The 13,301-nt window shown below is 28.5% G+C and overlaps 2 long non-coding RNA genes across 3 annotated transcripts in view; one reads left to right on the forward strand and one right to left on the reverse strand.

The window, feature by feature from the left end:
- LOC147909268 (uncharacterized) overlaps nt 1–13,301 on the reverse strand; it is a 98,854-nt gene that overhangs the window by 65,953 nt on the left and 19,600 nt on the right. The gene's annotated exons all lie outside the window — the stretch shown is intronic.
- Nucleotides 3,506–7,826, forward strand: LOC105145392 (uncharacterized). Its single transcript, XR_015545506.1, has 3 exons — nt 3,506–4,133; nt 6,304–6,861; nt 7,218–7,826. It is a non-coding gene; the product is annotated as an uncharacterized LOC105145392 (long non-coding RNA).

Raw genomic sequence — 13,301 nt, forward strand, 5'->3', positions numbered from 1 at the left:
AAGCATAAACTATTGCCGTTCGTTTAAGCTGGTAGTGTTCTATTCTCACTCTGACCTTCCCATTTTAACTTGCCTCCAATCTTATTTTCTTCCTGTAGGAAAAAGTTTCAATTATGAGCAGCGACAAAAGACGCTAAATTTTCAACTTTCTTTCTAATATCAGTTATAATTAAACCGAAATTAAACCGATGAGAATCAATTTAATTAAGAGTAAAAGAAATTCTGTTCTGATCAAAGCGGAAGTACTTGTTTCAATGTGAATTTATATAAATATCCAATTGTGCAAACCGTATGCCGAATTTTTTCGGTCGATCTTTAATCGACAAAAGAATTTGTTTCTCTTTTAATTTTTATACTTAATTTTATCGATATTTTACTTTAAAAAAATGTAAATTGTGTATATTATATAAATTATGTAAAAATTATATTAAATAAATATATATTATATAAATTATGTAAAAATTTAAAAATGTTGAAACGTTCTTGCTTCATTATAGTTTTATACCTCACGCAATATCTTCTTATGTTCAAGTATACTAGAAGTATTTTAAGTAAGTTTCGTGAGCTTGGATGCAAAATATACCGAAAAGAACCTTTTTCTAAGAAAGAACATAAATTATTTCTTTCATTAAGAGGAGTTCACTTTCCACCTCGTGCGTATTCTAAAAGCCAACTTCGACTATGTGAAGTACCTCCGTAAAATTGCGGCAATATTTCACACTTTTGTTTTTCAATCTGAATAAACTATCTCAAAAAAGAAGAAATTTCGGAAGACGAATTTAAATAAGAAATTTTACATCTTTTTTTGTTAGTAGAATTAAACATATAACAAATAACATACGTTTGGAAATTTTTTCCAATTTGTTGCACTTCTATATTCTCTTTTAATTTTACATTCTTGAATACATGACTGTAATATCAAGGAATTTTCAGTCCAAAGAACGTTTCAATAAAAACAATGAAATAATTACCGGATTTTCTACTTTATTGTAATACAAAAATGCAGTACTCTTGAGATTAATCGCATGCTTTATTATAATTTTATTTCTTTGTCCGAAAAATAAAAGCAAGTTTTTCTTTCTCCAAGTTGTTTCATTTTTTTAAATATCGTATATCGATTATCTAAACACTGGTTAAACTTGATTTAAAGTTTCTTTGATAAAATCGAACTATATTTTTAACTTTAGATTTAAGGCAAGACTATTGCTTTCATGCTATAAAAAAGAATCAACCTATATAAAAAGCTCTCTACCACCTTCTTCCATTTTAATCAGCAGTCCTCTTTTTTATGTATGTGGTTTATTATTTACTTTTCTTATATACTTAATTTGTTTTATGTGTGTCGAGATATAACAAAATACAAAATATAAGAGTCCACAAAAAATTGAGGAAATTTAGTTTTTTTAAGTTTAGCGAATATTTGGCGGAACATGAAATTTTCAAATATATGAAATAAACCATCCTTATACATATTTAACGATTTTTTTCACTCACGATATCGCCAACTCATCTATAGATACATGATATGTAGATTCATTGAAATTACTACAAATGCATTAATCCAATAAAAAAATTAATTTATCACTCATCGAACTAATATACATACAATAGCGGAGTTATTCAGTTATATAGCAATTAACAATGATTCTGTGTAACACACAAACATAAAATCATTTTGATCATTCAATTAGATATTATTAGATAATTAAATATTTCGCAAGAAAGATATTCAAAAATATTCTTTTATAATATTTTTAATTACTTTTTTTCTCTAAATATATCACAAAAAGAAAAGCGATTTATAAATTTTTTAATCTCTTTAATATCCACACAGAAAAAACGGTTTTACTAAGAATTTAGCTAGATACAAATCTAAAAATAATTTTGTTAGATCAAAAAATAATGAAGAAACTCAAACTAATTGCTAGAAAGTCAAAACTTTTTGTAGTATTGTTCATGATGCTTGAGATTCCTACGTAATTATTTTAATAGTTCAATAAAATTCTTTTCAGATTTATATCTAGTTAGATTTTTAGATATTTCAATAAAATCATTCTTTTCATGCGGATTTCTATTTCCGTAATACATAAATTGAACAAATATTAAATTTTTTCAGTCAGATATGGCTTCTTCATTATATTCATAAGTTTTTAATTCGAGTAATCAAACGTACGATTTAATAATCACAAATCATTCACGATGATTTCGATTAAAAAGATAATAACGTGCCACCTGCTCAAGCGTCGATTTGCGATAATTGTGCGATTTGTACACAGCGCTACAAACATCACGATGCTGACCGATCTATTGTTATATTGAAATACTTAATATTTTCTACATAATAAGTTTATTTTAAGTATTGTACTTTTTATGTAGAATTAATTCTTGAATAAATTATTATAGCTAATTAAATTTAATATTTATTTGAATAGTAAGATGTAACATGCCATATTTATGTAACTTAATTCATTATTACTTTTAATGAATAAATTTTTCCCATCTAGAAATATGTATAGAATTATACATTTTCCTGCCAAGACTTTCTTATTTCGATAGAATAAGAAACCAATAGGCAAGGATCTGTCTGTTTACATTATTTCCTATTTATATATATTTTTCAATTCGCCGATACTGTTTTCTACATTATTTCCTTTTCACAATAACAAGTGACAAAATAGCTTAAAAACTATTTGGCGACGCTTCAAATCAAATTGAGTTGGCAAAATTGTATTTTTCCCTCTGGCATTTAATGCATCGAATACGTATAAACTTTTTTAGCCATAAATTCTTTTTTGTTTAAAAAATTTTACACTTAAATTTCAAAATAACATTTTTCAAGTAACGTAAAGTGATATGTATCATTACTTGCCATTACTGATGCCATGATATCATAACCCAACGATATAATATTAACTTTCCTCTATATGTAATTTTAACACCAAAAGCTATCACCATCAAAATCATAAATTGCGCTTCAGTCCTCAACAAATTCTTATAGTTAGTACAATCATTAATTATAAGTTTTTGAAAATAAGATAAATTTTATATTTCCCGTTGAGAGAGAGAATTAATATATATATTAATCATTAAATTAAATACGACAGTTCAAGCTATTCTCAAGATTGGGTTATTTCGACTAATTGTACTAACCCATTAAAGTTTAAAGAATATTGAAGAAATTTCATTTAACGGCGACAATAATAAAGTGTTGTGACGAAAAGAATTGTGATCATGCGGTGTCGTTTGCCGGTCCGAAACCACCGGGCTTTCGGCTTCCGACTGCGGATACATTGCGACATAGAATAGGAGGTGGTTGGTGTAGGAACTCTCTCGCGGCTGCGGAGAAGAGGGTAGAGGACCAGACGGCGAGGTGGTTGGTTAGTCGCTTGGAGCTACGAAAGGGGTATGATGCGCGCCGCGACGCATCGCTGCGGCGAGGCTAGAGCGAGACAGAGCGATTTTCCGCCCCGCAACCACAGCATCCCCCATCCCGTTCCCATTCCCTCACCCTCGCTCTATCTCTTTCTCTCCTTCTACTTTCGATTAACTACCCTCTCCTTTTGTTCAAGTCTTTGTTCCTCTTTCGACGTTCCGCGTTCCTCCCTTGCACCCCTTTTCACCCTTTACATCCGTTTTCGTTGCTTTCGCACCTAGGTCTCTCCGTCTCGTGCGCTCCATATATATATATATGTACAACACTCTCTATCTCTTCTCTTTCTGCATTTCACCTCATTCGGTCCAGTATAGCGTCGGAGCGTGTACAGAACGGTTCGCTGCGCGTCTATCTGTACGTACTGACACGCACGTTGATCACGCGTGCACGTTAATCACACCGGTTGCGATTCACGATCGAAAATGTATAAAACATATTCGTGGTAGAGCGGTCGATGAAGAAGTTCACGCTGGTCCGGAAGGGAATCCTCGAATCGAACGGCCGAATCCACGTGGTACATTTATAGATTAAATGCCAGTAAGAGAGAGATGCTCTCGCGGCATTCATCCGAGAATTTATCCGCTCTAAGAAAGTCTCCTTGTAGTTATCTCGTTAGAATTCTTTAAACAAACCTAAACAGGTTTGTTTAAAAAATTCTAAGGTATTTTGAAGAAACTAAGGAATGTGGATAAATGTCCAGGTATAGAGAAGTCAATGCGGAATTCTTTTTCTTGAGATATCGGTCGTTTAAGAAACTCAATACTGTTAAATTCATAATATCAATTTAAGTTATTTTGAATTATTTCTGTAGGTTGTCACTATTTCTATTCAATATGTCGTTAATTTGATTAAAACAATTTAATTTATTTTTTAAATTTTAATTTAAGAAAATGTATTAAATTTGACTCAAATTTAGTTTATTATCTATTAAATGCTTATGTTAAAACGGACGATGTTTATTTTAAAACTAATTGCAGAAATAGATTAATTTTGACACATATGGAAATTGAAAATAACAAAACTTTATTTAACTTAAGAGATTGGATTATCGCATTGTTCCTCTCATATTTAATAATAAACAATAATCGTAAGAGTTTGAAAAAAAATTTTATTGCTAAACGTATAACTTTCTCAAGATTTATTCTTGTTTTCCGATGTGATTGTTTCTTGAAAAATTTACGAACATTTGGAAAGATCTGAGAAACAATAAAGATAAATATGCGATACAGAAAAACAAAGGAATACGCGAATTGTTTCAGCTAACTATAGTTAAGCAAAATAGAGAAGCAAGATCGTAGAAATTTTAAGATTACCTTTGAAACTGAATGAAATTTCTCTGATTTAACTAGATTGCGAGAGTGAACTCACCTGGTACGAATTTCATAATAATGCTAGAAAGCGAGAGAGATAAAATAATAAAGTGCTGTACATTGTTTGAAATAATAAGCAGATTCGTCGGCTATACAATTTAAGATGCATATAGGATGTTATTATGTCGATTCATAAAATATACAACAGCGGATATCTGAACAACTATATTTTTTAATAAAATCAAGATTCCTGTAAATTAATCTTCTAAATTAAAGATCATAAATTTTATTTTTTAAATTATTAATCATGATAAATTACATTAGATTCTGATTATTTTTTTATTGAAGATATATGTGCCGCATTTATATTAATATCCTGTAAATCACGATTAAATTGCTCATCGTGCCAACAGGAAAATCAAGTAATTGAGATGGATGTGACTACATTAATATCAATTATAATATCAATATTGGCATGTGAAATGTATATTGTATGCACAAAATGTAACGGTACATAAAACTTTCGTACCATATAAAATACAAACATGTTTATAAATTGACTATAGTGGGTTAATGACATTTCATTCATCAGTACAAAAGGCTGGTCATAGCTTCTGTCAAAAGATATTTATAACAATCATTAGCAAAATTACTATTCACATTCATATTTATCAAAATTACTATTCACATTCATACTGAATAAATTTATTAAATTTATTCATTAATTGTGCTCAGTGAATAAGTTCGATAGATATTATTGCAGATCAGTAATAGATAATGAAATATCTTATTTTGTAAAAAATAAATCAAAATGCTTCTGTATAAGATAAGTGTACGATAAAGTTTTTAATATATCGACCAAGGAGATCTCTTATATTAGAAGCCTATCGAGTCAAGTATGTAGATTATCGCTCGAATCAAACTATTAATTTCGCAATTATTTTTATAGTTTTCAGATATCGGTTTATCTTGTAGCCAATCTGTATTTTACATTTTTCACGCGGAAAAAAAGTGTAATAATAATAATAATGTCTGTGCTTATCAGTTTCGTTCTATTGACTAAACGAATCAGTTATTTAATAATTCATTGAGTGTTCTTAAACAACTATTATAAAATACTTTAAAAAAATACACACGCGTAAATTGTTGTAGTTAATTTTTCATAGCATAAGTATAAAAATTATTCAAAAAAGCAAATCATAAAATAAATAAATTTCTAATAAAAAAAAACAGTTGAATTCATTTTTTTTATTAAAATAAAATTAAACTTAAAATTAAAAAATTTCAGTTTAGATTAATTTCTTCGAATTGTTAGAAAAATAAATTAAATACGTGCATTGGATTCTTTCATTCAAACGTAAATTAGGTAGTATAATTATACTATTATATTATAACTAATTTTGTAATTAAGAAATAGAGATGTTTGTAATTAAGCTTTATTCATCAATACTGAATTTATTATGTAGATCATATTTTTGTTTAATTTGGATTTGCAAAATTTTCTAGTTTCTCTAAAAAAGTTCAAATTTACAATTATTATCTCGTTTTAATTAATCAAAGAGCGAACGCAGTCACTTGATACAATCATCTGTGCATTCCTCATGCAAGACGAATACGGTAAAACGTCTAAGTGGTGACAAAAAGCGGCGGAACTTAAACAAGAACCAACAAGAAAAGAAGAACCACAAGCGACAACAGCCAATTATTTCAGCGCTAATTAAGCGACGACGTGTTCACTCAACTTTAAGTAGAGAGGCGGTATTACTAATTGGCACCGGGACGGTGCCCAGTGATAATTAGTTAATTCGCTGGTGTGGCTCAATTGGCTGATGCAGCGTGCCGTAGACAATCGTCACAGGATGCAGTCATTCATGACTACCTCTGCCTAATCATCCTGTTACCTATCGACGACGATAAAGAACTCCTTAGAGGCACCTTAAAAACCAGTGTGCCTACAACTTTCGTCAACTATAATCCGCACGACCTTCTTGCTTTTCTATGACAAACTTCTGCAATACGTGACCAAATTCGCTACGATGACCAGCGGACAGAGGAATAAATCCGTTGTTTATCCCGAACAACGTTACAGCTACATGCCGTGTCCATTATACGACACTGGTAAGTATATTCTGTGATCGATATCGCTTAATCTTTGATTTTATTTATCTTTCTCTTTCATTCTCCAATATCAAAATAAATGTTTACTTTGTATAAATGAACATGATAATGTATATGGTATTCGATATTAAATAAGTTTTGTGAACATATTCTATATTCAATTTCAGAACTTTTGAGAAATCTCCTTAAATAATATTAGAGATATTTTGTTATCATATGTATAAAAATACTGTAAAATTTTTATCTTTTTATTCTTGTTGTTTCTCTATATACAGAGCTTATGTATAATGCTTTTTATAATTGAGTAGATACAACAACCTATTTAATTACATGGTGTAATTAATAACGATTGGCAGGTGCTCGTGATCGATCTTTGATGTTAGTTCCTGTGAGACTCCAATATACAGCACGACATAATTCGATAAAATTCCGACAATGAGTTACAAAGCAAATTTTAAAACGTCGTGTATCAATAGGTGAATATAAAACATGTTTAATTTCAATAAAAATTATATAAAATAATAATATTAATCAATATTAATCAATTTTTTACGTTGTCAACATCTATCAAAATATATCTATAAGAACGATCATCTATAAAACATCAGGTCATCGAATAGATGTAATTGCATTAGATAAGAGATAAATAGAAGATAAATAGATGCTCAATGAGAGATAAATGATAAATGATAAAAATGATTTTGTTATATTTATAACCGTTAAGTTTATAATCACTCAAGTTTACGTAAAAGAGAATTAATTATTCATATACGGAACAGTTGAAAAAGCTTTATCAGCCACATCGAATTTTTTAATGTTTATAATTCAATAATTAATTTATTACTGAATATGCACTTCTATATCTGTAATATCTATAATCTTAATAATGTAAACATCATTAATATTAAAAAGCTATAAAAATAAAAACATGATTAATATTAAGCAGTTAAAAAAATAAATTTTAATATATATTTTATATCCATATATTTATAAATCCTAGATTAACGAGCATTTTATAGGACATTTTTATTTATAAAGTAATGTTTTATAATGCTTTGTTTGCATACCAAAACTATATACATATACAATATATATATATATATATATATATATATATATATATATATATATTAGGTGTTGGAATTAATTCGTAGCGTTTTTAATGAAAGAATGTTATTTATTTCACATGAGCATTAAAAAATACATTAATGAAAGTACTTCCCATCACTTGTAAAACGCTACGAATTAATTCCAACACCTAATATATATATAATATAAAAAGAAATTCATTAAAACAATATCACATATTTAAATTTATGTATTCTATTTCCAACAGTAAGTGTTTAGAATTGAGAAATTGAATGTTTTCATATTTTATAAGGGACAGCGTTATATAGCCAATATATATATATATATATATATATATATATATATATATATATATATATATATATATACTCGACAATTTCCAACGTTTTGTATATGTTCTGAAATGTTGGTTGAATGTTAGTATTTTTTGTCACACGATTATACTAGTAATTCCTATTAAAATCGCACTTCTACATTTCATACGTATTTTTTGCACGATAAGATTTATAGCATTTCGTGGAATGGAAAGCGTTACCACGTGCTCTTAGATTAATTACACTTTCTGTTTGCGGTATTAGTTGTTGTGAATGAACTATAACAGGAAATGACACAAACGATAAACTCTTAATCTTTGTTACAACTATTTACATTATTTATAGAAATAATTATTAAAGAAATAGAATTTAATGCGCCTAATTAGTTTGAAAAAAAATAGATAAAATATTTAAATTTAACTTAATTTTTATAAAATATATAACTGTACAGATATCGTAATCTTTTTAGGAAAAAAAAAATTATTATTGATGTACGCGTAAATAAAAATTTTTAAATAAGTATTTAATTTAATATCATTATATAAAAATAGAATAAACAACTCAGAATTCTGTTAGAATCCAGATTTCAATTTCATTATATAACATTACAACAATGTCAATGATTTTAATTGTTCTATTACATAACGTGTTATATAATCATTATTAGTACTTTTATTTCTGTACACAACTTATCTAAAATGCCTGATAAATAGTCATATCCAGTGTTAATATAGCAGATCGCTAATTGGAACTAAAGTTCTAACGTTGCATCATTTTCCACTTCTGCATTAAAGTTTTAATTCCTTCAAAACCTCGAAACTGTGCTAGATTAATGTGTACTATTTCCAAATTGTGTTACGAAATTGCAGTAGCGGATATCATAAAACTCGAAATATGTTGACGGCTCTGCCATAAAATGAAGTTCGGGGGACAAGCATAATTGCCTCGCTAAATAATGCCTTATGATCCCTAGAGCTTTTTATGTACGAATAAATTATCGTGCATCACCAGATGTGATGTGTTCTCGACATGCAGACACGTGAATTTCGCGAGTGAATCTCATCTTGTTTTGTTGCCACATGTCGTCAATGAATGAAAAACTTCGGTTAGATGCAATAAGTACAATCTAATTAGTATTCACGAATTTATAATGACATTATAATGACTAATATTATCTCACACATAATCGTGTCACTAATATTATTTTATAATATTAATTTACATATCATTTTTACAAAAAATATATTCTTTTTTTATAAAAACATCAGATAATTAAATTGTACTAAAAATTTTTTAAAATATATTAAACTTAATAATAAATCTATACATCTCTCTCAATTAATTGGATTCTTCGTTTACATCTAAATACTATGTAGTTTTAATGATCTTGACATGATATTAAATAGGCTGATAGCTATTATTTAAATAGTATTGTAATTCAGTGAAGCAAGTAATGACTGCCAAGGGATACGTAAAGCCTGTGGAACTTATCGCGGCTTGCATAATATTCACATTCTGTTCGCAAATTTAAGCAAGAACAATGAGAACTTTCATATAATAACAATTCATATATAAACAATATATACAATCAATCATTTAAATTACTTGTAAATTAAACACTTAAACTGCGCAATATAATAATCACACATTTTTTCCTAAATAATGCACTGTAATAAAAGTAAAAAGTTAACAGTATTTCTCGCTTCAACTTACATTTTATATATCCATTAACCAAATTTGATGCATGCATTTAAGATCAAGATCTATAGTAAAACCAGTGAGATTCGCAAGATATACTCTCTATACGCATAAATTTTCTATATATTCCCCAAGACCTGGAGAATGATGTTTATGTATTTATGCAACATTATCGCTGCAGTATAGTCGCATTCAAATGTTTCGCAATACTGCAGTATGTGTCAAGATGTTACATTTAATGGACTTAACATATTGTATAAGGTATTATAAAAATATATTTAAATTTCTCAAAATTATATTTTTTAGCAAAGCAAAAGAAAGTAAAATGAATATTATTATTTAACTAAACACAAAAAAATTTTAAACTTAACTTTTATAGATCGAAAACAATTTGACAGTTAAAACTATAGTGAACAAAGGAATTTATTCGACTTGTCTTATGCAAGAGCCAAAAGCAACGTTTTTGGGTTTGACACGAAAATAGAATATAATGGAAGGTGATATTGCGTATTAACCGTAACGAATTTGTCTGAAGGTCGCAACAGAGAAATTAAATTAAAATCTGCATTAGGCTAAAAAACGCGCCAATGTTTTTTTTAATCTAATGCTCTCATGTAGATAAAAATAAAATGATAAATTTGTAGTCGATCACAAATCAGAGCATGCGAGGCGATATGAAATGTCATAGGCTACTTTATATATAACCGTTGGATTCAACAGACTGATGATACTTAATTTCCATTTTATAACTTCTAAGCATTATTTTTTCGTATCGTTTACTATCTGTAATAGTTATTTGTTTTAATATAAAGTGATTTATGTATATATTAATTCTTTCTATTATAAAATAACTTAATAAAAAGAGAGAAACAAAAACAAATGATAAAAAAATTCGTTTCGCTAAAATATGATAAATGTAATTTTTATTTTAATGAGTAATAAAATTTCCGTTATTTAAATAAAAATTATTTCTATATGTTCTGTACAGTTTTTACATGTTTTTTATTTACATTTACGAAAAGTAAATGTATATTTGATAAAGGAACATCGCTTTTTTGTTGCTATATTTGGAACAATGATCGTATCGATATCGACTCAATATACCGATAACATTCATGTATACATGAAAAATGGTACATCCTTCCGTGAGACTAAAAGATTTGATAAAATTAAATTTCCTAAAAAAACGAATTCATTTAAAAGTTATTTATAGATCTATATGTCTTTCCAATGAATACACATAAAAACGGATTGGACAGAGTGCCAAATATGTCACAGGTGGTTTTATAATTAACTAATGTAAACATAAATTATTATGAAGCATTGCAACGATAAAAATACTCAGAATAAGTTAATTAGGAAATATAATGCTTGAATTTCGTTATCGGTGCCAAAATAATTCTAAAGTGTAATAAGCGGAAATTAAAGTATGAAGGAGTCTCTTCTATTTCTTTTTAATTTCAAAATTAAAAGGGCATTAGCTATCGAAACTTAATAACACAACTCTATTTCGCATACAAATGAAGATTGTTAAATTCGTCTAAAAAACGCAATCAAGTGACGGATTCGATCCATTATTGCTTTTTCATGAAGTAATTAATTAAAGCAGCTTTTCGGCATTTTAAAATTACGATACAAAGAAGCACAAGACAGCTTTTACTCAAAGTAGTATATCTATTGCATTGCCTAAAAATGTTAGCCATTCCATCAGATACAGTAAGTCACAGGATGATGCCAGGTTTTCATGCAAGGTTACAGAACGCACGCAAGCTGCAATCTAATCGATGTTGTACTCGTAATTCTGAATATGTCGTAATCCGGAAAGCGAGCATGCAAGTCTTTTGAATTTACTTTCTCGTTTTCCAGCGACCAATAATCGTACAAGCATTTATATGTCATACAATGCTTATATTCATATAACATTCACTTCACTTTACACATGCGGATCTTTTCTATTACATATATTTTCACTTCAAATATTGTTAAAATTATTTTTAAAAATTATCCAAAAAAAAAAGAAAATATTAAAGAAAATGTTAAAAAAAACAATATATAAAGAAAATATTAAAAAATATGTCTTTAAGTTTTACTTCAAAATACAATATGTATTAACAAAAGGAGATTTTAAGCTATGCGAAGATAGAAGATTCCCGTATGCTTTCAGAAGTAATGTCTCACAGAAATTTGAATAAAGTACATGGACAAAGTGATCGAAATGCCTCGCGAACTATCGAAGTGTCACAATACAATGGCGCAACTCCAGCAAATTCCTTGATCGAAGTCGATCGATCTTTCATTATGACACTTCCAAATCGGTTTCCAAGCGTCGTTCAAGCGATTTGCGCCAACACGAGCCGTCTGTCACATTGAACACCTTGAGATATTCATAGTTCTACCATATCACCGTCTCGCTATTAATACTTTGAGACAATTTTAGTTTTCAAATGTATGCCAAGAATAAATACACAGTTATGTCGCGACACTTAAATGTAAATATAAATTTTATTTCTCTGAAGAAGTTCGATCGTGAGAGACAATCGTGAAATCAAAAAATCAAGCAAAGCACACATCGTCAAATCACTTAAATTCGAGACCATTTATGTCTGACAATTTAAAGTTTCCACAGAAATATGTATTTTATTATTCTCTGTAATCTCGTACCAGACCGCATGAATGGAGAAGGCCAAGTAGATGATAATATAATAAGAAATAGAATAAAAGATACGATGAAATCTCTAATCTGAAAGAAATAAATTGAAGTACTTCTAGCGACACACATTCCAAAATTGTCTTATTGGAACGATATGCGTGCCAAGTCGGTAACTCGAAGTATAAAAGACTACGAAATAAAACAATCGTGACAGTTGAGTGTGGTAGACGGTTTTCGCTTTCAATTCTTTGTTTCAACAAGCATGTTATGACGTTGTAACTATTGACCCGCGAAAACTCTCGGGGAAAAAAGTTACCTTGTCTGTCAGTCACGAACTGTGTGATTCTTGGCAGGCAAAGAACGACGGACGACGTCAGAAAACTACCAATTTCGTAGTGAAAAATAGAAGTTCCCCGCTGAATTCGTGACCAGAATTTATCACTTACAAAAATGTTACGTTTACCGATATAATGCAAAAAAAATACCATCATTATTGTTGAATTTAATACGTTTTTAATGCAAGACATTCATGCAATCGTCTAAATAATTAAATAATAATTATATCATTTTAATTACGGAATTTTAATTTAATATTTGGATAATAAATAAAATCATTACATTTTAATTATCGATTTAGTTACCTAATTATTTATTACGTCACTTTCAAATAATATGATTATCTTTACTTT

This window comes from Acromyrmex echinatior, chromosome 6, assembly GCF_024713525.1.
Source record: "Acromyrmex echinatior isolate Ae372 chromosome 6, ASM2471352v2, whole genome shotgun sequence".
Classification (NCBI taxonomy): Eukaryota; Metazoa; Arthropoda; class Insecta; order Hymenoptera; family Formicidae; genus Acromyrmex; species Acromyrmex echinatior.